This window comes from Artemia sp. Qi Xiang Cuo, chromosome 17 (assembly GCF_049724085.1).
Source record: "Artemia sp. Qi Xiang Cuo chromosome 17, ASM4972408v1, whole genome shotgun sequence".
Lineage (NCBI taxonomy): Eukaryota > Metazoa > Arthropoda > Branchiopoda > Anostraca > Artemiidae > Artemia > Artemia sp. Qi Xiang Cuo.
This window is the reverse complement of record NC_142810.1, coordinates 52,806,402-52,833,509: the sequence shown is the minus strand read 5'-3', so window position 1 is coordinate 52,833,509 and position 27,108 is coordinate 52,806,402. Positions and strand designations below refer to the sequence as shown.

At 33.0% G+C, this 27,108-nt stretch overlaps 1 pseudogene; it reads left to right on the top strand.

Moving 5' to 3' along the window:
* Nucleotides 1-27,108, top strand: part of LOC148942328 (U4/U6 small nuclear ribonucleoprotein Prp31-like) — a 67,118-nt pseudogene that overhangs the window by 34,699 nt on the left and 5,311 nt on the right.

Here is a 27,108-nt window from a genome sequence, read left to right as displayed (position 1 = left end):
CTCCCCTCGTAAAATGCTTTTGATTAATTACAAATGAAAGCTTAATTACAAGTATATAACAGTTTATCTAGTATTTTTAAAATAAAAATCTGTGTACCCTCCCCCTCCCCTCGTAAAATGCTTGTGATTAATTACAAATGCAAGCTTAATTACAAGTATAACAGTTTAGCTAGTATGTTTAAAATAAAAATCTGTGTACCCTCCCCCTCCCCTCGTAAAATGCTTTTGATTAATTACAAGTTCAAGCTTAAATAAAAGTAAAAAACAGTTTAGCTATTATGTTTAAAATAAAATCCTGTGTACCCTCCCACTCCCCTCGTAAAATGCTTTTGATTAATTACAAGTGCAAGCTTAATTACAAGTATATAACAGTTTAGCTAGTATGTTTAAAATAAAAATCTGTGTACCCTCCCCCACCCCTCCGACAAATCTTTTGATTAATTAAAATGTCAAGATTAAATAAAATTATATAAAAGTTTATCATTTATGTTTTAAAAAAAATAGTTTGTAACAACCCTCTCCCCACGGCATATGCTTGTGATTAATTACAATTGCAAGCTTAATTACAAGTATATAACAGTTTAGCTAGTATGTTTAGAATAAAAATCTGTGTACCCTCCCCCTCCCCTCGTAAAATGTTTGTGATTAATTACAAATGCAAGCTTAATTACAAGTATATAACAGTTTAGCTAGTATGTTTAAAATAAAAATCTGTGTACCCACCCACACCCCTCGTAAAAAGCTTTTGATTAATTAAAAATTCAAGCTTAATTACAAGTATATAACAGTTTAGCTTGTATGTTTAAAATAAAAATCTGTGTACCCTCCCCCTCCCCTCGTAAAATGCTTGTGATTAATTACAAATGCAAGCTTAATTACAAGTATATAACAGTTTAGCTTGTATGTTTAAAATAAAAGCCTGTGTACCCTCCCCCTCCCCTCGTAAAATGCTTGTGATTAATTACAAGTGCAAGCTTAATTACAAGTATATAACAGTTTAGCTAGTATGTTTAAAATAAAAATCTGTGTACCCTCCCCTCCCCTCGTAAAATGCTTGTGATTAATTACAAATGCAAGCTTAATTACAAGTATATAGCAGTTTAGCTTGTAGGTTTAAAATAAAATCCTGTGTACCCTCCCTCTCCCCTCGTAAAATCCTTTTGATTAATTACAAGTGCAAGCTTAATTACAAGTATATAACAGTTTAGCTATGATGTTTAGAATAAAACTCTGTTTACCCTCCCCCTCCCCTCCTAAAATGCTTGTGATTAATTACAATTGCAAGCTTAATTACAAGTATATAACAGTTTAGCTAGTATGTTTAAAATAAAATCTGTGTACCCTCCCACTCCCCTCGTAAAAAGCTTGTGATTAATTACAAATTCAAGCTTAATTAAAAGTATATAACAGTTTAGCTTGTAGGTTTAAAATAAAATCCTGTGTACCCTCCCTCTCCCCTCGTAAAATGCTTGTGATTAATTACAAATGCAAGCTTAATTACAAGAATATAACAGTGTAGCTTGTAGGTTTAAAATAAAAAACTGTGTACCCTACCTCACCCCTCGGAAAATGCTTGTGATTAATTAAAAATGCAAGCTTAATTACAAGTATATAAAAGTTTAGCTTGTAGGTTTAAAATAAAAGCCTGTGTACCCTCCCTCTCCCCTCGTAAAATGCTTGTGATTAATTACAAATGCAAGCTTAATTACAAGTATATAACAGTTTAGCTAGTATGTTTAAAATAAAATTCTGTGTACCCTCCCCCACCCCACGTAAAATGCTTTTGATTAATTAAAAATGCAAGCTTAATTACAAGTATATAACAGTTTAGCTTGTAGGTTTAAAATAAAAGCCTGTGTACCCTCCCTCTCCCCTCGTAAAATGCTTTTGATTAATTACAATTGCAAGCTTAATTACAAGTATATAACAGTTTAGCTAGTATGTTTAAAATAAAAATCTGTTTAAACACCCCCACCCCGCGTAAAATGCGTGTGTTTAATTACAAATGCAAGCTTAATTACAAGTATATAACAGTTTAGCTAGTATTTTTAAAATAAAATCTGTGTACCCTCCCCCTCCCCGCGTAAAATGCTTGTGATTAATTACAAATGCAAGCTTAATTACAAATATATAACAGTTTAGCTTGTAGGTTTAAAATAAAAGCCTGTGTACCCTCCCTCTCCCCTCGTAAAATGCTTTTGATTAATTACAATTGCAAGCTTAATTACAAGTATATAACAGTTTAGCTAGTATGTTTAAAATAAAAATCTGTGTACCCTCCCCCTCCCCTCGTAAAATGCTTGTGATTAATTACAAATTCAAGCTTAATTACAAGGATATAGCAGTTTAGCTTGTAGGATTAAAATAAAAGTCTGTGTACCCTCCCTCTCCCCTCTTAAAATGCTTGTGATTAATTACAAGTGCAAGGTTAATTACAAGTATATAACAGTTTAGCTTGTAGGATTAAAATAAAAATCTGTGTACACTCCCCCTCCCCTCCGAAAATTAGTTTGATTTATTACGAAATCAAGCATAATTAAAAGGATATAAAATTTTAGCTAGTATGTTTAAAATAAAAATCTGTGTACCCTCCCGCGCCCCTCGTAAAATGATTGTGATTAATTACAAATGCAAGCTTAATTACAAGTATATAACAGTTTAGCTAGTATGTTTAAAATAAAAATCTGTGTACCCTCCCCCTCCCCTCGTAAAATGCTTGTGATTGAGTACGGTCGTTCTCATTTCTTGAGCGCTGAACATTGCTACACTTGCAAGCTCGTGCAAGATTTAGAAATTAGAAAACTCATGTATTAAAAAACATTGGAAACTTTCCTTCCCATTACGGAAAAAATGAAAATAAGCTTTTCTTGACTCTAAGGTCTAAAAATCGTAGCGATAAAAAATAAATGCTAATTAGGTGTAACTCTAGATGACTCACTCCACAGAAGGGAACATGTTAAGAATATTACAGAGCATTTTTAAATAAAGCATGCACCCAATAAGCCTTTTTTTAAGTTTTAAAAATCGTGCTTGAAAAAGGGGGTTTAGAAAATTTGTCTTAAGAGTCAACCACATATAAAATGTAGTGTCATTATAACAAAAAATATCATTTATCGATGAATTATATAAAACAACTTCAAAGACATGATTTTAAAAAAAAACTTTAAAATGCTTATTATATTTATTATTTTTTTAAAAAATTTTATATAAAAATTTTAAAAAAAAGAAATAATTTAAAATAAAAGTTCTTCACATTTAAAATATTTTAAATAAGATTTTTCTGCATATTAAGAAGTAAGAAGTGAGTTTTTTTATTGCACTTGCCGGCTTTTACTTTTTTTTTTCTATTGCCTGGTAAGTCTGCTGATCGGTGCAGTTGGTGATAGAATATATCAGTGCTTACCGTTTGCTAATATGTATTGCCCTGCGTGTTTCTTATGTAAGTTTAACAATAATCGACGCTTCATAGTATTATCTCTGTTTAAAACTGTAAGGAAAAATAGATGATAGCTGAAATTGCTGAAAGGCCTACTTCTTCTAGGATTGGAAGATAAAAAAAAGGTTAAAGAACACGGCATTGGACTTTACAGTTTCTCCTAACAATTCTGATCTCCGTTTCATGGCCCTTCAGTTAGGAAATGCAGTGGGTGTTTGGGGGCCAGCCATCCTTGCTTTCGCACACTCTTCCTGTTTATCTTCTCCAGATTTCTCCAGGTACCCATCTAGAGCCGGTTTGACTCTGGCTGAGCTCATAGAGGCAATCTAATGCCCCTGTTCCAAACCAAATAATCAACAACAGTAGGAATTGAACCCCCCTCCTCGCGGACAAAGGATTTCAAATCTAGCGTGCCAACCCTTCGGCTACAACGGTTAAAACATATATATTTTTTTTTTTTTCATCTTTGACTTTTCCATTATTTTTTTTTTACAGAAAAAGTCTGACGCAAGAAGAGCTTCGATATGTGTATGAAGCCTGTGATATGGCAGAAGAATTGCAGAAATGCAAAGACAGGATTTTAGAATATGTTGAAAGCCGAATGACGTTTATTGCGCCTAATATATCACAAATTGTTGGCGCGCCAACCGCTGCCAAACTTCTGGGTATATTTTGAATTTATTAACTTTTTTAGTTCCTCCTTTAAAAGCTGAAACGTTAAAACCTTAATTACATTTATTGCAGCTCAGGTGTCAACAATTATTGATCAGCTTACCGCTGCCAAACTTCTTGTTATATTTTTAATTAAGTAACTTTTGTTAGTCACTCCTTTAAAATCTGAAACGTTCAAACCTGAATTACACTTAATGCAGCTAAGGTGTCACCAATTATTGATCAGCTTACCGCTGCCAAACTTCTGGATATATTTTGAATTTATCAAATTTTGTTAGTCCCTCCTTTAAAATCTGAAACGTTAAAACCTGAATAACACTTATTGCACCTCAGATATCACAAATTATGGTCAGCCTACCGCTGCCAAACTTCTGGGTATATTTTGAATTTATTAACTTTTTCTTAGTTCCTCCTTTAAGAGTTGAAACGTAAAAACCTGAATTACACTTATTGCACCTCACATATCACAAATTATTGGTCAGCCTTCCGCTGCCGAACTTCTGGGTATATTTTGAATTTATTAACTTTTTTTAGTCACTCCTTTAAAATCTGAAATGTAAAAACCTGAATTACACTTAATGGCACCTAAGTTATCACAAATTATTTGTGAGCCTTCTGCTGCCAAACTTCTGGGTATATTTTGGATTTATTACCTTTTTTAGTCCCTCCTATAAAAGCTGAAAAGTAAACACATGAATTACACTTATTGCACCTCAGATATCATAAATTATTGGTCAGCCTTCCGCTGCCAATTTTCTGGGTATATTTTGAATTTATTATTTTTTGTTAGTCCCTTCTTTAAAATCTGAAACGTAAAAACTTGAATCACACTTAATGGCACCTAAGATTTCACATATTATTTGTCAGACTTCCGCTGCCACACTTCTGGGTCTATTTTCAATTTATTATTTTGTTAGTCCCTCATTTAAAATCTGAAACGTTAAAACCTTAATTAAATTTATTGCAGCTCAGGTATCACCAATTATTGATCAGCCTTCCGATGCCAATCTTCTGTATATATTTTGTAGTTATTAACTTTTGTAAGGCCCTCCTTTAAAATCTGTAACGTAAAAACTTGAATCACGTTTAATGGCAGTTATGATGTATAATATTAGTTGTGAGAATGATGCTTACAAACTACTGTTTATATTTTCGAAATACTAACTTTTAGTCACTAATTTAAAATATGAAACGTTAACACGTGAATTACACTTAATGGCACTTAAGATATCATAAATTATTTTTCAGACTTCCGATGCCAATCTTCTTGGTCTATTTTCTATTTATTATTTTTTGTTAGTCACTACTTGACAATCGTACACGTAAAAACCTGAATTACATTTAATGGCAGTTAAGGTGTTAACACTGATTTATAAGCTGACCTCTTACAAAAATCTCTAACTAGATATAATTTATTAACTTTTGTTATTCACTCCATTCCAATCTGAAACGATAACACGTGAATTAAGTTTAATGGCAGTTAAGGTATTATATATAATTTGTCAGCCGACTGCTGCCAAATTTCTGGTTATATTTTGGATTTACTATTTTTTGTTAGTCCCTCCTTTACAATCTGAAACGTTAAAACCTGAATTACATTTATTGCAGCTAAGGTGTCTCCTACTAGTTATGAGATGAGCGCTGCCTTTGTTAGCTGTCGATCGTGGATGTCCTATTTTTTGTTAGTCACACCAATACCATCTTAAACGATGATTACTTTAGTAAATGGAAATCATATAATTTATCAACGATTAGATATAATATTGACGCTGACAAACTTCGGTTTTGTGGTTTTTTATTTCTTGACGGTTAGTTACGTTAGTATATTAAATGGTGATAAGCTTAAAATTAATGAAAATTAATATAATTTATTTCAAATAATATGTAACAGGTTGGTTTTGAGCCGACAACAGCCAAACTCCTGGGTTTGTTGTTGATTTATTAACGTGTTCGTCCCGTTATTCGTTTAAATGTTTTAGTCCAAAGATAATGAAAGTAAAGTTTCTTAAAATTAAATAACACAGTTAAAATAATAAAATGTTTAGTTGAATCAATATCTTTACTTCTGTATTTCATTGTGGTCTCACCTAAAGTTCGTATCTGACATTATTACACTTTTGACACAATTGCTAAAAGCTTGCTAAGCTTTTATAACAGAGTGGATTAGCGGGTGAATAAATGTCAAATTAAACTTTGAGGCTTCTATTAAAGAATGTATTATTAATTATTTATTAATTATTTATTATTTATTTATTATTTAATTATTTATTAATTAATTATTAATCGGAGGGTGACCAGCTAGTTTTTCAATACCTAGAGGCTCCTCCCAATAAACAATTACAGTTTTTTTTCAATTAAAAAAAATTTTATTAAAAATAGATAAAATGTCTAAAAATTTTGTACCTAGGAATGAAATATATCCAAAGCCCCCGGGGCGAATAACATTAACTCCTTAAGGTTTTGTACAACCTGTGTTTATATTACATAAACCGACGTGTGTTGGTGAGCAATAATTCTCGGGGTCTTTTTGGGTGGCGTTTGTTTGGTTATAAGTAACCGGATAGTGTCAGTTAGTATAGTTACTCATTGTTCTTTTTATTAAATGTAGTCTAAATTGGTACTTGTCATGGTGGGGGGTGCAGAGGTAGCAGAAAAGAAATTGGTCTTGTAAAAAAAAAAAGATAACAGCACTCAGCTATTTTTCTTATAATAATTTAAAAAAATTTGTTTTTAGTATAATCAATGCAATAAGGAAAATCAGAACTGTTTTACATCTGACTGTATGTTCTAACTAAAGAAAATGCAAAGGATTGATGAATTTTTAAATTTAATTGTTAGTCTGAATTGTAGAACCAAGGATTGATGAATTTTGAAATTTAAGCGTTAGTCTTAATTGTATAAGTCTATATTTTTATTGACAACTCAAATCTAAAGCTCAGATTGTTAATCTTTCTATACTATTCGTTACAAATATATGTTTGAAAAAAAATTGTTTGCAAATTAGTATACATTTTACAATATATATGTACTTGTTATAAATGAAATGAAAAAAAGTATCACACAGTTGACGATACTAATTTTAATTAACATATTAAAGTGAAGATAACTATTTTTGAAAAATAAAATAAATTAAAAAATTAATTTGTATAATAATTTAAGAATTTTAATGTTATGTTTTTTTATTTTAAAAAGTAATAATTAAAAGTACAGGAATTTTTTATAGGGAAATTGTGTAATGCGTATTAGCCAGCCCCCCCCCCCTCGAGGATTATCTCCCATGAAACGTTACTCCTGCAAACGTTTCCTTCGAAAAAATACCCCTGGAAAATCTTCCCCGCTCCCGTCTGAGACCAAATCACATGAATCGTTTAACTATGTACTATAAGCTAAAGTTGTTGTTGATACTTAAAATTTAAATCTATACTTTTATTAATTGAAATGTTATAAAATGTAACACTGTAGACAATAATTAATTTAATTAACTGTTTTAAATTTATAATTAAACATAAATTTATTAAAAAAATTGATCTGACTAATTTTCTTAAAACAAATTATAAAGTAACAATAATTTTTAATATAATTATAATCTAAATTAATCAGTACAGTTACGTTTATTCTAATTATGTTACTATTTCTTATGGTTGTCGATTCTGATAAAACTGCTGTTGATATTGAATTAAACTAAGGAAACAAAAAAAACAATTGCTCAAAAACTCCAGCATTTTAATTTTAAAATTATGTTTGGGGTTTATTAAATTAAATTTTTTAAACAGTACATAGAATATTTACTCAAGTAATATAATCTGAACAAGCCCATTGTTCTTTTTTTTCTTTTTTTTTTTTTACATTTTAGCAAAGAAAAAAAGAGTGATTGTTCACCTGTAGTTTTGGTGAACGAAAAAAAAAGAGAGATTAAAGAAAAAAAGAGAGAGTAGTTTTATTAAAAGAAAAAAGAGTAAATAATTATTTATAAGAAAAAAATGCATAAAAAAAACATGCTCGCGATCTTTCTCTCTCTCCCTCGGTCGGTCTTAACGCCACTCCCTCTCATTTATTTGTTAACTATTAGTACGCTCCGCTCTCTTTCTCCCTCTCTCTTCACTCCTCACATTCTTTTATCTATATTTATACTTCTCTCCCTCTTAATTATAATGCTCTAAAATGATTTTATTAAAGAGGATTACAGATTGATCAATTGCAATGCATACACCCTAGATTGTCATTTCATCTCGTATCATGGATTTAGGTGTTGCTGGTGGGTTAACAATTCTTTCAAAAATGACTGCCTGTAACTTCCTTCTCCTTGGTCAACAGCGAAAAGTCTAAAGTGGATTTAGTCAAAAGCAAGTTTTTTATTGTCCTACTGTTCAAAATACTCCGCCTGATTTGCGTCGCAAAGTGGCCCGTCTTGTAGCTACAAAGTGTACTCGAGCTGCCAAGGTTGACAGTTCTCATGAGAGTCCCGTTAGACAGTACAGAATGGAAATGTTTACCTAAATTGTCAAACAGCTTGACAAGCTCCAGGTTTGTTTTTTGATCAAGTGCCATGAACAAGTTCTTCTTTTTTGGTTTTTACTGACCACTTTTTTTTGAGAATAAGTTAGCTAGTGAGAACGAATTTAGAAGGGTTTTATCCATGAATTCAGGGACTACCTCACTTTCTCTCACATACTTTCTGAATTATGTTTGAAAAAAGAGTCAGTTCGTAACTTTTTAGTGTTGTGTGTGTTGCAACACCTGAATAACGCACATAATCTGTCAGTTTTCGGTACTATAGTTTGTAAAGTTTTTGACGGAACATTGATTTATTCTCATTTTATTGATACGAAAAAAAAAACAAATATATATATTTTTTGAATTGCTTTCTAGTTGAGATTAAGCTAATGAACCCCCTGGATGAAGTTTTAGATTGGGTAAATGGGTTGTCTAACAACACTATTGATTTTCTTGGTTCCTTCTTTTCACTTTTCTTCTTTCTTCCTTTTGCTTCTTTTTTACCTACTGCTTTTTTGGTTTCTCATTTTTCTTTCTTGACCAGCTTGGAAAGGGTAAGAAAAGAAACTCCGTAATTTTTTCCTGTGTGGGGATCATAAAATAATAAGGGAAAGTTCGTCTGTAGATAAGTAGCCTTCAGACATTAGAATAAATTATATAATATGTAGGCCTGTTTGGTAGTTTAATTCTATAAACAGTATAGATAAAATAAACATAGATTTCTTAGGAGCACAAGTTTCGAAATTAAATTTCTTAGGACCGTGTACCGTCGTTTTTATGTAGCACTCACCCGACCCCGAATAGAAGATGTTATCACCCAGGCTTGGTTGTATTTTAAATTGAATTTTCTTTTTTTTCTTATTGAGTATAATTATGTTTTAACTCGTAGCTAGAGAGAGATCCTTAAGTTTTATTTTGAAGTATCTCTACTTCATTTTTTTTTTTAGTATACCGCACAGACTTAATCGACCCTTAATGTCCTTGTTAGACCATTTTTTTATACAAAACCGATGCTACATATGTGAGGAGGAGAAAAGGGCAGTGTCTCTTAACTACGACTTAACGACTGTTTCGTATCAACGCCAATTTCATTGAAATAATGTTTAAGAAACTTTCAGCAAATTTGCTTTCAATAAGAAAATTAATCATTTTTTCTCTTTTTTCACTTAAGACCTTCAACTGAATTCCTATCACAGGCCTTGCAAAACTGAACCATCTGGATACCTCTTCGTTCGAAATTAAGGCTTAGAAGATTGTATCAAAAATAAATTTCCTAAATCTTCCAAACCAAAACTTGCATTGGAAATCGAATAAATTAAACAAAGAAAGCGTAATTGAAAATGTCTTATTTCAAGAAAAACACTTTTTATATATTTTGTTTTGTCTATACGTATATTTTCAAAAACGGGTTTTCTTTAAGCTGATAATTGTTAATGATAATTATTTACATTAATGACAATAAAATATATAATATATTAAGCTGATAATTATTTGATTTAATATGATCTTAGAAAAACATGGCAAAAAAAAGGCTTCCGAAACTGTCCATAACTTTACTCACGTTCGAAATTATATAAATTGAAAAAAAAAGAAATGGTAATTGAAAACATTTTTTTTTAAAGAAAAACAACTTATACGCCATTTTGTTTTGTTCTTAGAGAGGTTTTTGAAATAAGGCCTGTTTTAAGCTGACGTTATTAATGGGATCTTAAGATAGCGTGTCAAAAATAATATTTCCGAAATTGTCCAAAAACTGTGTTCTACATTGAATGCATTTCAGAAAAGGGAAAACAAACATTTTATTTAAAAAAAAAACAAAACAGCCTCTGCTTAAAAAAAAAGAACAGGATGGCCTAAACATATTAACATTTTCATCCAAGAATAACAAGCTTATACATGTTTTGTTGTGCCTATAGAGTGAATTTTGAAACATGGCTTGTTTTAAACTGATATTATAAACTCGATCTTAGGATAGCCTTCAATAAAACGTTTGACAGACTTGACCCACTTTTATTAGGAACTAGATATTAGAAGAATGTTCAAAATAGGTCTTCTAAATTTCCCAAAGCCTAACTCACGTTTGACATTGAATATCTAAAGGAAACTTTACTCGAAACTTTCCATTTGAAGAGAAACAGCTTTAATATGATATTAGAAAAAAATGGCAATAAAAAGGCTTCCGAAACTGTCCATAACTTTACTCACTTTCTAAAGTGTATAAATTGAAAAAAAAAAAGAAATGGTAATTTAAAACATTTTTTTTTTCAAGAAAAAAAACTTAAAAGACATTTTGTTTTTTTATTATAGTTTTTTTCTAAATAATTCCTGTTTTAATCTGAAGTTATTAATTGGATATTAAGATATTGTATCAAAAATAATATTTCCGAAATTGTCCAAAGTCTAACTGCGTTCTACATTTAATGCATTTAAGAAAAAGGAAAACGTTATTACAAACATTTATTTAAGAAAAAAAAGCCTCTGCTTAAAAAGAGAACAGGATAGCCTAAACATAATAACATTTTCATCCAAGAATAACGTTTTAACTTCAGGATCCACAAATTCAACTGACAGACTTGACCCACTTTTATTAGGAACTAGATATTAGAAGAATGTATCAAAATAGGTCTTCTAAATTTCCCAAAGCCTAACTCACATTTGACATTGAATATCTAAAGGAAACTTTATTAGAAACTTTCTATTTGAAGAGAAACAGCTTATACATGTTTTGTTGTGCCTATAGAGTGAAGTTTGAAACATGGCTTGTTTTAAGCTGATATTATAAACTCGATTTTAGGATAGCCTTCAATAAAACTTTCCCGAAATTGTACATAGTCTAAATTATTTTTAAAGTTTAATAGAGAAAAATAAAATCTTGATTGCAAAAGTTTTACTCCAAGAATAATATCATTGGCCTTTTTTTTTAATAATTTATTATATTTTAATCAGATTAATTTTTTCATTAAAAAAATTTTAATTTAATAATCTATAAATTTAAACTATTTATTTTGATAGATTTTATAATAAAATTTATATGAAATGTTTCGGACTGTTTTTTTAATATTTTTAAATGAAATTTTATTTTTAACTTTTTATGAAAATTTAAAAGACAACCTTTTGTCCCGGCCCCCGCGCTTAAAATAAAATTATGATGGAAAAAATGAGTTAAAAACTAATACTGAATACCTAACTTGTATTTTAAGTGTAGTTAAAAACCGAAATAAATACATCAAACTTTAACTAAAACCAATTAAAGAATTAATGTATTTTCAATTGTATGTTTTGAATAATAACTATTATTCTGAAATATTATTGATTCCAGGAGTCGCCCCCTGTGAAAAGTGTGAAAGATGTGCCTTCACCAATTGAGGCTCCACGAAAAAGATGTGGCGGGACGCGCGTTCGGAAGCAGAAAGAAAGACTGGCTCAGTCTGAACTTAGAAAGCAGTACAATCGACTGGAGTTCGGTGAGGTCTTATATGCTTCTTTTATTGATTTAACGTCTTTTTTATTGTTTTAAAGTATTTTATTGGTGTAAAGTAGAGTCTGGTTTTTGGTTTTACTTTAGGCTTAGTAAATTAAATTATTAGTCTTTACATAAACTTACGTAAATTATTTTCATTAGCCCTTTTTTATCTCAAATATTTAAAGACACTTCTAATGTACTCACATCAATGCCTCAGTTCTGTAATCATTACTCACAATCAACAACAATGTCAAGGATTTCATAGGTCCTTGAGGTAGCAGAAGAAGTCTTAGAGAGGAAAGTTGGAAGCGTATCTAAGAATATTAGCAAAGACGCTTTATGCATGGTAGAATAGTAGATGAGGTTTGCACAATTAGTTTGTAAGTGACGGATCATATGATAATGCACGGAAAATGTTGAGGATCTGAAAAATACAGCTAGATGGCGTAATAGTAAGATATTGTATTGGTATTTTAAGAAATTGGGAAGAAGTAGTCGGTTCAGACTTGAACCGGTATTTTAAGAAATTGGGAAGAAGTAGTCGGTTCGGACTTATTAAAGTTCACTCCTGTCAAAACAGCACCTATCACTTATGTATGTAGTGCGCGGAGAATATCGATTAGTACAAAAACCGCTACAGTGCATACGCCAGAAACGCATTACATCATTAAACGATTTTAATATTAGGCTTAACAAAATGTATAAATGGTCATTTTTTAATTATTGTTTCCTTGCACTTATTCTGTCGACAGCAGGGAATATTTCTATATTCCTGAGATACGTCAATAAAGCGAAAAGAGGCATGCATTTTTATCGGAGTTGTATCCCCAATTTGAGTAATTATTAGCGGAAAATTAGCGAAAAAGTATTGTTTCGATAAGAAGATTAAAAAATTAGCGAAGACTTATTAGCCAAAAAAGTGAAAAATTAGCCTCAATAATTAAACATCACCCTAGACCCATTCTCATTTTTGATTTGTTAGTTTTGACTTGGTCAGGTCGAAAATTTCGACCAAATGGTGGTGGCTTAGGGTTATTAATATCTGCATGGTATTGCAGGACTCAGAATTTGATATCATTTGCCGCAAAGCCTGGAATTACGTAAAATTTATACATAACGTCTACAAATAGTCAAAGAAGAAAAACCCTTCTTCACATGCTTTTTCTTATTCTTCTTCTTCTTGTTTGGATTAATGTGGAGACTCCTCGTAATCTCATCACCGAAATCAAATTCTGAGCCCTGCAGTGTGTTGCTTCTGCTGAGTTTGAACTCTGGGTCCCATATTACCAAGCTGAGATCAAACCCACTGTGCCACTACAGGAGGCTTCAAAGCATGCTCCAATTCCAATGCGGTTTTTCTATACCGCTAAGAATTGTTAATGAAGTGCTTTTATTGGCTAAATTTCGAAATAATTTAAGTTATTTGAACTCAGCTGCGTGCTCTAGTTACCTTCGAAATTGGATTTTATTTTTTATGCACGTATCTGGTGTTATTTAAATTTAAGCGTTAGCTGAATCATAACGTCAATTAAATCTGTGTGCAGTTCAAATTGTTTGTGTATGAATGGCCTTTGGGTGTTTATTCAGTCCGCTGTTACCTGACAACTCTGACGAGATTAAAGATTGTCCTAAATTGAAAACTTAATGTAAAGTGGTTGCTAAGTGGCTTCTGGAGCACCTCTGTTGGCCATATTTTGTAAATTTTATTTCTGTAGATTGGTTTCATATTGTTTATTAAAATAACGCCTGAGTTTAATTTTATTAATTAATTTTCAATTTTTTTAAGTAGAAGTTGCAAAAGAAAGGTCTTTTGTTATTTTATATTATTGTATGACCAGTTAATTGATTGTTTTATGATCATGGCTACTGATAAATTATTACGAAAAGAACTTATTCCGCAAAGAGCGTGGGTGTACCCCTTTTCAATACCTCAGTTCTTTGAGGTATCCTCACTAAGTCAATACTTCACTTTTTGAATTACTTTTTAAACATAATGGCAATTTAAGTAGATTAAGAAGCTTTTTTAAAGTACTAAAAAACATTAGCAGAGAGATTATGGTATTGAAGAGCAGTGGCGTAATTTTGTCAAAACCCGGGGGGGGGGGGGCTACGATGGAGTCCATTTTCCCAAATCAAGTGAAAATGACAGTGAAAACGGAAAAGTTGGTCATATATTACCTTAAAGGCAAAGATATACTAAATAAAACTGACCTGTTTCTCTGGATACTTGAATTATGCAGGCTTATTTTAATCTTTACAAGATTTTGCTGCAGAAACTAAATTTCAGGTGGGGATGGGAGGGAGGCAAACATTGGTGTGGAGGAGGCGGTTGCCCCCCCCCCCTCCCCCTGTACCCAAGAAAAATGAGCCCCTGGTGAGGAGGGGGTAGCCCCCGTCCTATGTGGAACAATTCCTGTTCGATTTAAGTTTTAATCTTACTACTTACTTAGTTTCGGACCAACATTTCTTACAAGTCTCATGAGAGAGATGAAGGACCCAAACTTGAAGAATGTTAAAGTAATGTGGTTGCTAAGTGGATTCTGGAACACTTCTGTTATAGGTTACTTATTTTAATTTTTTTTCTGCATATCGGTTTCATACTGATTATTAAAATAACTAAAATAACTAAAATAAAACTAATCAGAAGCCTAGTCAATTATATAGGTTTCATCTTTAACCCACGTATAGAAAATATTTTGGTTCCTCCAATTCAAAGCAGCTAGGAAAATTTCAATGCCTTTTCGAAATTGTAATAAATAAAAAAAAACAAATTATTTTCGTTTTCTTTTAAATAAAATATAGTTCGGAAATATGTAAAATAGACAAATCTTCTGAAAATATTCAAAAGCAATGGAGAAATATTAGAAGTCTGGATGCAAAGTATTTACGAATGATATGTTCCTCTAGGTACTTCAATTTAAAATAAAAATCATGAGCAATGTAAATGTAAGCAGTGATGATGATAACAATGATGATGAATTGGGACACTAGTAGGAACTAGTCCTCGTTGATGTGCTGTACTGCTGCTTGGATTTTGTGCTTTCGCTATCCTCCAATTCCTTGGAGATTTCCCAAAATTTCACGGAAAAATTTGAAATCCAAGGATTCCGCCAAAAATGAGTTAGGGACAAAGAAAGCACTGCTTAAAATCTGTAAAAAAATTTGTATCTCCTCAAAAATTCCGAGGTCTCCAGTAAATTAACGTATGTAAATGCACGAAGGCTAAAAATCGTTGATTTCAGATCGATCGCAGATTCCGTAGAATCTAATTTCTTTTTAGAAAATAAAGGCAATTCTCCGAAATATGAAGGGGAAAGTTGTAACGAATGGGTTTATCAGTTCTATAGTAATGGGTGTACAAATAGATTCGTTTTAACAACTTTCATGATTGGAATGGGGGGGGGGGGTGAAAGCATGTTTATCAGGTTGCCGCGAGAACAGCTCTCACGTTTTCAATGGTTGCTTGACTTTCTTTAATGGCCTTTACTCAAGCCTTAGTCTATTTTGAAAGTTAGAAACTAAGACGATAGCATTTCTCACATTTTTCGCTTGTTAACGCATAAAGTATACGACACTTTTGGAGTTTATTTTTGGAGTTAATAGGACCATTTCAATAATTTTTATAATTGGGTGGGGGGGGGGGGAGCACGTTTATCAGGTTGCCGCGAGAACAGCTCTCACGTTTTCAATTGTTGCTTGGCTTTCTTTAATGTCCTTTACTCAAGCCTTAGTCTTTTTTGAATGTTAGAAACTACGACAATGGCATTTCTCGTATTTTTCGCTTGTTAACGCATAAAGTATACGACACTTTTGGAGTTTATTTTTGGAGTTAATAGGACCATTTCAATAATTTTTATAATTGGCTGGGGGGGGGGAGCACGTTTATCAGGTTGCCGCGAGAACAGCTCTCACGTTTTCAATTGTTGCTTGGCTTTCTTTAATGTCCTTTACTCAAGCCTTAGTCTTTTTTGAATGTTAGAAACTACGACAATGGCATTTCTCGTATTTTTCGCTTGTTAACGCATAAAGTATACAACACTTTTGGAGTTCCTCCAAGGAGTTTGTTGAAGTAGTTTGAAAGGTATTTTCCCAGTTGGCTTCTGAACCTACAGAGATAGCGGAGGTAGAAATTGACATGCAATCCCTCGTGATTTCCAGATTCATCTCTGGTACGCTGTTATTATGACGTTCAACGGCAACATTTAACCCCAAGATGAGCAAAACTTATTCGGTATAGGAGAACGGTTGCCCCTTCCTCATCTCCAACCTCCCTCTTTTATTTGCTATAAAAACAACGCTTTATAAATATTGCTAGTGCTTTTCTATTTCACGAAAGACCTACTATTTTCATCTTTACTCAGATCGAAGAAGATGCATATCAAGACGACCTTGGATATACACGGGGGATGATGGGAAAAGGTGGCCCGGGTAGATTAAGAGGACCAACTGTGGATGAGAAGACAAAAGTACGAATTTCGAAATCATTGCAAAAGAATTTGCAGAAAACACAAGCATACGGTGGCACTACAACGGTGAAGCGACAAGTTGCCGGAACTGCTTCCAGTGTGGCCTTTACGCCTTTACAGGTCAGTTGTTTCTGCCGTTTTGATTGTTTTTTTTTTTTTTTGTTTTTTTTTATTGTTTATTTGTTTCGTTTTGATTGTTTGTTTCTTAACTATTTTTCCCTTTTTCTGTAAAAATTAGAAAAATCTGATTTTGATAATGATATGTACTTCGAAAGAGTCTGCTTTTTTATGGATCATTCATTTTCTCTTTCCGAATATGTAAAACGCATTGATCTTTAATTTCCACATGCAAATTAGCTCTAAAAAATTTCTCTTGGTTTTAACTAAAAAAGGAAAACACTCATAAAAAGCTTTCTGATATAGAGAAAAATTATTTAATCACATTTTCCATTAAAAGAAAATTAATATGGACATTTCAAGCGCCTATCTGCAAAAATACAATTTTTTCCTGGGAAGGACGGTCACGTACACTTCCATGACCAAATCTATCATTTGTATTTCTTGTGAATCTAATGTAAAGTCGATGTTTAAACGTTTTTATAGTTTTTTAAAGATGTTTTTATAGATGTTTAAAGACGTTTTTATAGTTTTTTAAAGACGTTTTTACAGATTTTAAAGACGTTTTTTAGGTTTTTATAGATTTTTAAAGACATTTTTATGGATTTTTAAAGACGTTTTTATAGATTATTGACGTTTTCCTTTATCTATTGGAATTAAACCGTCATACCCGACATCTAAGAGTACTAAAACGTATCTTTTAAGTCTAACTGCAAAAATGAAAGCATTTAGTGAAGGATGGATCATGGGTGCTACCTTTACGATCAAATCTATCACTTGCACGCATTTTAAATTTAATCTAACATTAATATGTGCAAGCCTATGGTTTTACATATTATTTAAGTTGTTCTTTGTCTATTGAAATTAGACAATCATTAAGGCATCGTTCTCAATGTCTAAAAGCGCGACATATTCTGGCAGTAAAAGTTGCATCCGGGGTGGGGGGTAGGGGTTTTGAATCTGCCCCCATTCGAAATGTTTGTGCGACACCTCAAAACCTAAGAAAATGAATATAAACAAATTTGTATGCGTTAAAAAAAATTTTTTTAACCTTCTTTGTAACTCTGCGTTTTATAAGTTTTTTTTTCGTAACATGTAAATGAGAACTTACGAAAAAGAAATTTTCGTAAGTTCTCATTCCACGGTCCACGGATGGACCCTGGAAGGAAGGACTACAGCGACCTACAAATCTTGCACTTGCATGTATTTTCAATCTGGTCTAATGTCAGTAATTGTAAATGTATAGTTATCATATTTTTTACAGATAACTGACTTTATGATTCATGTCACAAAGATATAATATGTATTACCAACCGATTCTATTTTACGGAGTAGGGGGTTTCTATCCAACCTGTATATCTTTAATTCCAAAACTAAGGAACGTGAAGCTGAACAATAATAACTCATAATAAAATAGCTAACGATATAACATAAATAATGATCAATGGTAATATATTATAATAACATATAAAAAAGTATACTAATATAATGAGCAATAATAAAACAATGACAAAATTAAGGAGCTGAACAACAATATATCAATATGTGACCAGGGTAGTATTTCTTTCATATGCTCATATTCTACACTGCTAATAACGTCTAAGTCTTTGATAATGTGAAGGTATCTAGAACCATCGAGCTTGCATCTTGGTTTCACTTATAATGACATATGTTACGTTACTAATAGCATCAAGGTACATGGTCCTTGAACAAAAATGGTACCTTGATTTCTTGGTTGTAGCGAGTAGGTTGTAAGTTGGCTGGTTGGTTATAGGTTATAAGCTGTAGGTTGTAAGTTGGTTGTAGGTTGTAAGTTGGTTGGTTGGTTGTAGGTTGTAAGTTGGTTGGTTGTGAGTTGTAAATTGGTTGGCTGGTTGTTGGTTGTAGGTTGTAAGTTGGTTGGTTGTGGGTTGTAAGGTGGTTGGCTGGTTGTTGGTTGTAGGTTGTGGGTTGTAAGTTGGTTGGCTGGTTGCTGGTCGCAGGTTGTAAGCTGGTTGGTTGTGGGTTGTAAGTTGGTTGGCTGATTGTTGGTTGTAGGTTCTAAGTTGGTTGGTTGGTTATAGTTTGTAATCTGTAGGTTGTAAGTTGGTTTGTTGTGGGTTGTAAGTTGGTTGGCTGGTTGTTGGTTGTAAGTTGGTTGGTTGGTTGTAGGTTGTAAGTTGGTTGGTTGAGGTTTGTAAGTTGGTTGGCTGGTTGTTGGTTGTAAGTTGGTTGGTTGTGGGTTGTAAGTTGGTTGGCTGGTTGTTGGTTGTAAGTAGGTTGGTTGGTTGTAGGTTGTAAGTTGGTTGGTTGTGGATTGTAAGTTGGTTGGCTGGTTGTTGGTTGTAGGTTGTAAGTTCGTTGGTTGTAACCTAGTGAAGGATGAACCACGACCCATAGGAACTAAAAATTAAGGAACGAGTTTGAAATAAACAAAAGAAAACTACCTGATGAGTAAAAATCGCCATTTGTAGCTGAGTCAGGAACTGTGACTCCTATTTCGATTAATCTTGATAGTAAAATATTATTTACAAAACAAAGTTATGGGAATCTTGAGAAACAGTCGGAAATTCCTCGAAAATGGTGTCGGATCAAAACAAAATTACACCACTAGAAAGGTTTTTGCTCAAAACCCCGTACTAAAAGCTTGCAGCCTCCCACCTTGTGGGAGGCTGTGCTCCCGCCCCCACTGGCTGAATGATACTGCCTTATTTTTATATATTTGTTCTGAGATTTCTATTATATAGCATTAAAAGTGCCAATTAGATGAGGTTTGCCCCCCCCCCTGGAATTCAGCTTATGGGTGCCCATGGATAGCAAATACACTTTGTGGAAAGTAAAAGTGGGTATCCGAGTTGGTTTTTTTGAGTGTTCATACCCAATCCATCATCTGCATGAGAAGATGGAGCGGGTCCTACATTAATATTATAAGGATATCGGACAAAACAAATTTGGCTGGTTCTCAAACAACAATTGTGGGGCAGTAACAGCTAGTGTCGCAGATATGTCTTTTCTGGGCCAAGACCCGGTACAACCTCTGTGGAACAACAAGGAAAATCACTTTTTTGTGTGGGTAGCACGGATTTGTCCTCTTTTTGCATTTTATTGGCTTTTTTCTTTTCTTCTAGCGGGGCCCTAAAATAGTACAGACAGCTTTTTAAGGCACAGCACGTTGTTACTTAATAATAGGATAACATATTTTTAGCTATTTTAGGCTAGCCATATCTTTTTTGCACTTAAAAAGATGAAATAAAGTAATTAATAATAATTAAATCTAAATTATGTGTGGAAAATAGTAATTGCCAGTAATAATAACTTGTGAGTTTTATCTTGAGTCCGTCGCTAGGTTATTGTGCGTAGAGATTTTGTATTCTTAACGGGTTTTATCTCGACGCATTGGAGTTCTGTCGTGTTACCAGGATATCGAAAGATATAGATGTTGGATCTGATTTAATTTACCAATAACGGTGATCTGTAATGATAACTTGTGGTAATTTGGGTTTGTTCTGTATCAAATTTTGTCTTGTGCATGGCAATTATCCCACAGTTTGTTGACTTTAAAATTTGGTCCCACAGTTAGTAGGTTTTAAAATTTGATCTCACAGTTGATTCCACAGTGATCCCACAGTTAGTTGGCTTTAAAACTTGCTCCCACAGTTGACACAACAATGATCACACAATTAGTTGACTTTAAAATTTGATTCCACAGTTGATCCCACAGTTAGTTGGCTTTTAAATTTGATCCCACAGTTTATCCCACAGTTATTTGACTTTAAAATTTGACCCCACAGTTGATCCCACAATGATCCCACAGTTAGTTGACTTTAAAATTTGATTCCAAAGTTGATCCCACAATGATCCCACAGTTAGTTGACTTTAAAATTTGATTCCACAGTTGATCCCACAATGATTCCACAGTTAGTTGGCTTTAAAATATGATCCTACAGTTAGTTGACTTTAAAATTTGATCCCACAATGATCCCACAGTTAGTTGACTTTAAAATTTGACCCCAAAGTTGATCCCACAATGATCCCACAGTTAGTTGACTCTAAAATTGGATTCCACAGTTGATCCCACAATGATCCCACAGTTAGTTGACTTAAAAATTTGATTCCACAGTTGATCCCACAATGATTCCAGAGTTAGTTGGCTTTAAAATATGATCCCACAGTTAGTTGACTTTAAAATTTGATCCCACAATGATCCCACAGTTAGTTGACTTTAAAATTTGATTCCAAAGTTGATCCCACAATGATCCCACAGTTAGTTGACTTAAAAATTTGATTCCACAGTTGATCCCACAATGATTCCACAGTTAGTTGATTTTAAAAATTTAATCCCACAATGATCCCACAGTTAGTTGTTAGTTGACTCTAAAATTTGATTCCACAGTTGATCCCACAATAATTCCACAGTTAGTTGGCTTTAAAATTTGATCCCACACTTAGTTGACTCTAAAATTTGATTCCACAGTTGATCCCACAATGATCCCACAGTTAGTTGACTTTAAAATTTGATTCCACAGTTGATGCCACAATGATTCCACAGTTAGTTGGCTTTAAAATATGATCCCACAGTTAGTTGACTTTAAAATTTGATCCCACAATGATCCCACAGTTAGTTGACTTTAAAATTGGATTCAACAGTTTATTCCACAATGATTCCACAGTTAGTTGATTTTAAAAATTTGATCCCACAATGATCCCACAGTTAGTTGACTCTAAAGTTTGATTCCACAGTTGATCCCACAATAATTCCACAGTTAGTTGGCTTTAAAATTTGATCCCACAGTTAGTTGACTTTAAAATTTGATCCCACAATGATCCCACAGTTAGTTGACTCTAAAATTTAATTCCACAGTTGATCACACAATAATTCCACAGTTAGTTGGCATTAAAATATGATCCCACAGTTAGTTGACTTTAAAATTTGATCCCACAATGATCCCACAGTTAGTTGACTTTAAAATTTGATCCCACAATGATCCCACAGTTAGTTGACTCTAAAATTTGATTCCGCAGTAGATCCCACAATAATTCCACAGTTAGTTGGCTTTAAAATTTGATCCCACAGTTAGTTGACTTTAAAATTTGACGCCACAGTTGATCCCACAATGATTCCACAGTTAGTTGATTTTAAAAATGTGATCCCAGAATGATCCCACAGTTAGTTGACTCTAAAATTTGATTCCACAGTTGATCCCACAATAATTCCACAGTTAGTTGGCTTTAAATATGATCCCACAGTTAGTTGACTCTAAATTTTGATTCCACAGTTGATCCCACAATAATTCCACAGTTAGTTGGCTTTAAAATTTGATCTCACAGTTAGTTGACTTTAAAATTTTATCCCACAATGATCCCACAGTTAGTTGACTTTAAAATTTGATCCCACAATGATCCCACAGTTAGTTGACTCTAAAAGTTGATTCCATAGTTGATCCCACAATAATTCCACAGTTAGTTGGCTTTAAAATATGATCCCACAGTTAGTTGACTTTAAAATTTGATCCCACAATGATCCCACTGTTAGTTGACTCTAAAATTTGATTCCACAGTTAGTTGGCTTTAAAATTTGATCCCACAGTTAGTTGACTTTAATATTTGATTCCACAGTTGATCCCACAATGATTCCAAAGTTAGTTGGCTTTAAAATATTATCCCACAGTTAGTTGACTTTAAAATTTGATCCCACAATGATCCCACAGTTAGTTGACTTTAAAATTTGATTCCACAGTTGATCCCACAATGATTCCACAGTTAGTTGATTTTAAAGATTTGATCCCACAATGATCCCACAGTTAGTTGACTCTAAAATTTGATTCCACAGTTGATCCCACAATAATTCCACAGTTAGTTGGCTTTAAAATATGATCCCACAGTTAGTTGACTTTAAAATTTGATCCCACAATGATCCCACAGTTAGTTGAATTTAAAAATTTGATCCCACAATGATCCCACAGTTAGTTGACTCTAAAATTTGATTCCACAGTTGATCCCACAGTGATTCTACAGTTAGTTGATTTTAAAATTTTGATCCCACAATGATCCCACAGTTAGTTTACTCTAAAATTGATTCCACAGTTGATCCCACAATAATTCCACAGTTAGTTGGCTTTAAAATATGATCCCACAGTTAGTTGACTTTAAAATTTGATCCCAAAGTTAGTTGATTTTAAAATTTTGATCCCACAATGATCCCACAGTTAGTTGACTCTAAAAATTTGATTCCACAGTTGATCCCACAATGATTCCACAATTAGTTGATTCTAAAAATTTGATCCCACAATGATCCCACAGTTAGTTGACTCTAAAATTTGATTCCACAGTTGATCCCACAATAATTCCACAGTTAGTAGGCTTTAAAATATGATCCCACAGTTAGTTGACTCTAAAATTTGATTCCACAGTTGATCCCACAATAATTCCACAGTTAGTTGGCTTTAAAATATGATCCCACAGTTAGTTGACTTTAAAATTTGATCCCACAATGATCCCACAGTTAGTTGACTTTAAAATTTGATTTTTCATTACTTTTTTCACACAATAGGGAATTAATAATTAAATAGTTGAGGTTTGTTTTTAGGGGAATAAGTAAGATGATTAACTCACGTAGGTTGTATTACTAGTAAAGACGGTGGGTGGAGATAATAAAAGTAGAATAGCCAAGACCAACAGTTGAAAGAGTTTGTAAAAACAGGGAGATAAGTCTCTGTGAAACAAGATTAGAATATTGGAAGCTTCTGTGATGACACTGATGATCCAGTATGGTTCTGAAGTATGGGTACTCCAAGAGACGGAGGAGGATTTGCTAGAATCCCGCTTTCTAGGGCTATAATGAAAGAAAGGTTGAGATGGCTAGGACAGACTCCTCGGATGAAGGATGACAGAATTGGGATGGGGGAGTAGCATGTCTAGCTGTGTTGGCGTCAGGTGGCTTGGTGCTACAATGAGTTGTTAGTAGCAGTAGAAAGAATAGGATAGGGGAAATCAAGGACGCTGGCAGAGGGGGGAAGGTAATGAGGAGTGCCAACTCCCATAGAAAACAAGAAGTCATGAAAAATGTATAAAACAAGAAGATGAGAAAGATTATCTTTTTATTAATAGAATAACCAAGATAAATTGGACCTTTATGTGGATATTGTCTACAGATTCGTTTTATTCAGATGCAAAAGTTTAGGATAGTCTAAATGAAGGATACCTAAAGGAGAGTGGGGGCAAGAACCCCTCCCCCCAGAAATAAAAAAGTCATGGAAAAATGTACAATAAAGGGATAATATTCCCATTTTAGCCTTTGTAAAAATATGATGCCTTGTTGCAGTTTCCCTCTGAAGGACGGACGTGGATTTTGTAGAATCCCGCTTAATAAGGCTATAATGAGGGAAAGGCTGAGATGACTGGGACAGATTCTGCGGAAGAAGGATGACAGAATTGGGATGGAGGAGTAGCATGTGTAGCTGTGTTGGCGTCAGGTGGCTTGGTGCTACAATGAGTTGCCAGTAACAGTAGTAGTAGAAAGAATAGGATACTAGAAATCAACAACTTTGGCAGGGGGGGGGGAAAGGGAGAGTGCTGCCCCCTACAGAAAACAAGAAGTCGTGAAAAATATATAAAAATAAGAAGATGAGATAGATTCTCTTGTTATTGAGTGAATAAGCAAGATGAATTGGAACTATCTTTGGGTATTGTCTACAGATTTATTTTATTCAGATACGAAAGGTCATAATACTGGGAATAAAGGATACCGGCAGACGACAGGGGGAAATAATCCTCCCAGAAAACAGCAAGTAATGAAAAAATGCACAAAATAAGAGAATGAGAAACATTCCGATTTGAACCTTGGTAAATACAATTCCTCAGAGGAGGATTTGCAAATAATACCATGTGTAAATTAGTACAGATGGTGTATATACAAATTACATGATATGTTCTACAAAATATGATGGTGAAAATAACGGTACAAATTAGATAATATGTCTTACTACATACAGTAAAGATATTTTGGTATTTTTATGAAAGCTAAAAATGTGAAAATGTAATTCTATCTGCTGTCTTTCTAAAAGCTAAGTAAGCTTTTAGGGTGTTTTTTGAAAACTACACTTCTTCTTTTAGAAAGTATGTTCTAAAGAACAATCAATAAGTACAATTACCAAAGTTTTTAAAAACGGAATTTTTTGAGTTATTTAAAGAAATCTTACTGAGTTTCAGTCGAAATGAATGATTCAATGCTATTGGAGATTACAGTGTTGCCACAATAAAATAATGCAATTACCTTATTTGGTATGGAATCATGTACGCAAGTATGAAATGGGGGTAATCAGGGAAAGGATAATTGTTTTGGAAATTCTTTTGGCGATGAGTTTGAAAAGAAAATTTGGAATATGTGACCATTTCAAATATGAATACCGCTGAACATCAGGCAATGTGGAGATCAGTGACCAATACATTTTTAATGGACATGGCTTTTTTTCGTTTTTGTATATAATATGTATGTGATATATAACTGGTACCGTTCAAGATTTGTCAACACTGTCAATTGGTGTTTTTAATGTTCTTGAAATTTTGCGTACCAGAAAAACTCATCATGCAACTCTAATCTTTAGGGATTGAATTAAACCCATTTTTATCGCTTAATTTTTCGTATTGAAAATGAGGGGAGTTTCCCCCGTTTAAATAGAATCAACAGAAAACAGTTGCTTACGTTAAAACGGAGAAATCAGAACGTAGCCAAAAATGTTCTTTTGGGTGAGTGTAAAATCCACCAGCCGATGCGAGATTTAACTAGACTTAACTTTATTATTATTATAAAAGAGACTAAATGTGGAAGAATTAACTATGCCTCTAATTAATTTGTTTTATATATTTTCTTTCTTCATTGTCCATTTTTTTAATTAGTATTGTTATATGAATTTTGGGGAGTCAGAATCTGCGGGCTTCTCTTAAGTTGTGTGCATTTTGGTAAATTAGATTCGCTCGTCACTTTGCGTTTTTCTGCAAGAAGAAGCACACGTGGAAACTCTAACTCAAGAAATTTGACTGACATCTAATGTCTCAATCTGAATCAAGGCTGTAATTTTTGGGTGATAAATCTCACGGCTTAATGTTTGGATGATGCAGCACAAAAAAATTCACTTCGAAACTAAATTTAAGTAAATAAAATAGAGTTTTTTCTATATTCATTATTTCCATCAGCTACAAGGGGAGCAAAGTCATATTTTTTTTTGTTCCCGTTTTAGTATTACTGTTACGATTGCATTATCGTTAAGTTTACAATAGTAAGCTTCCTACTTCCTCGTTGTCTATGCTCACCATGTTTTATTGCCATCTATATATACTGAAGATTATATTTTTAATCAGCTATAAAGTAGATGGCTCTTCATAAAACATTGTTTGATTCATTGAGGCATTATGATTATTATTTTTTACCGTCAGCTTAAATTTAGCACGCTTGATCGATTGATTCAATCCGCTTTTTACGTTTCACACTTTATTCTTTACATATTTAAAGTTTTTTTTTTCAAATTTCGTTTCATGACTTTCTTCTTATTCATAGGAATTGTCAGAAATGGGATTTAACATCAAAGTTGTTTTAGCGTTTTATATATATGCTATAGCGTTCATTTAAGGTTGTTTTAAATAACCGTCGGTGTACGAACAACTGTTTCTAAACAATCGTTTAAGGCTTGAAACGCGCTTCACAGCTTTTCCGCGTTTGAGTAAATTTTTTTTTTTTTTTTTAACTCATTTGCGTTTCCGTGAGAAAATAATGCTTTTGGCGTTTCCGTCAGATTCATCCACCGTAATTCATGCGTCGTAATGGTTTAACGGCTTTGCTGAAACCTTACAACTGAACGGTTGAATAACGCACCCGCTGGAAAAAAAATGTGTAATAAACCGTGACTGTCCGAAATCTGGTGAATGTCGACATTCACCGATGAATTTCCGAAATTCGTTTTTTTTCTGCTTGAATTCAATTAACTTTGCGAGTCTGCTATTTCAGTTTTGTGCAAGCTCTGATTGTAAAAGTTAAAGTTAGGTTAGGTTAATTTTGGTTATAAATATCAGAAATGGGTTAAAAACCTAACTTAAGATAAACCTAACCTAGCTAAACTAAACCTAATCTAACCTAAGCTAATCTGTCATCGTCAAACCTTGTATTAAATTGAAAAAGTTGACTGGGAACGCTGACTAAATTCAAGGAGAAATAAAAAGGTATTTCGAACATTCACGATAATATATACACCGTCTGACGTTTATTATTTTGCTGTTTCGTTTTTGATCAATTGAATAAACTGACTTTGTGAACATTTTTGCGCCCTTCACTATATCTGTTTTGTTTTAAAAAAAGCTGTGAATCAAGGATACGACGAACATCTTTTGTATTAACTTGTAGCCAATTTTTACCTAAGAGTTTTTTGACTCAGTCATCTTTTATTATCTAATACTTTCAAATAAAGATATTTGACAGATTCTGAATCGAA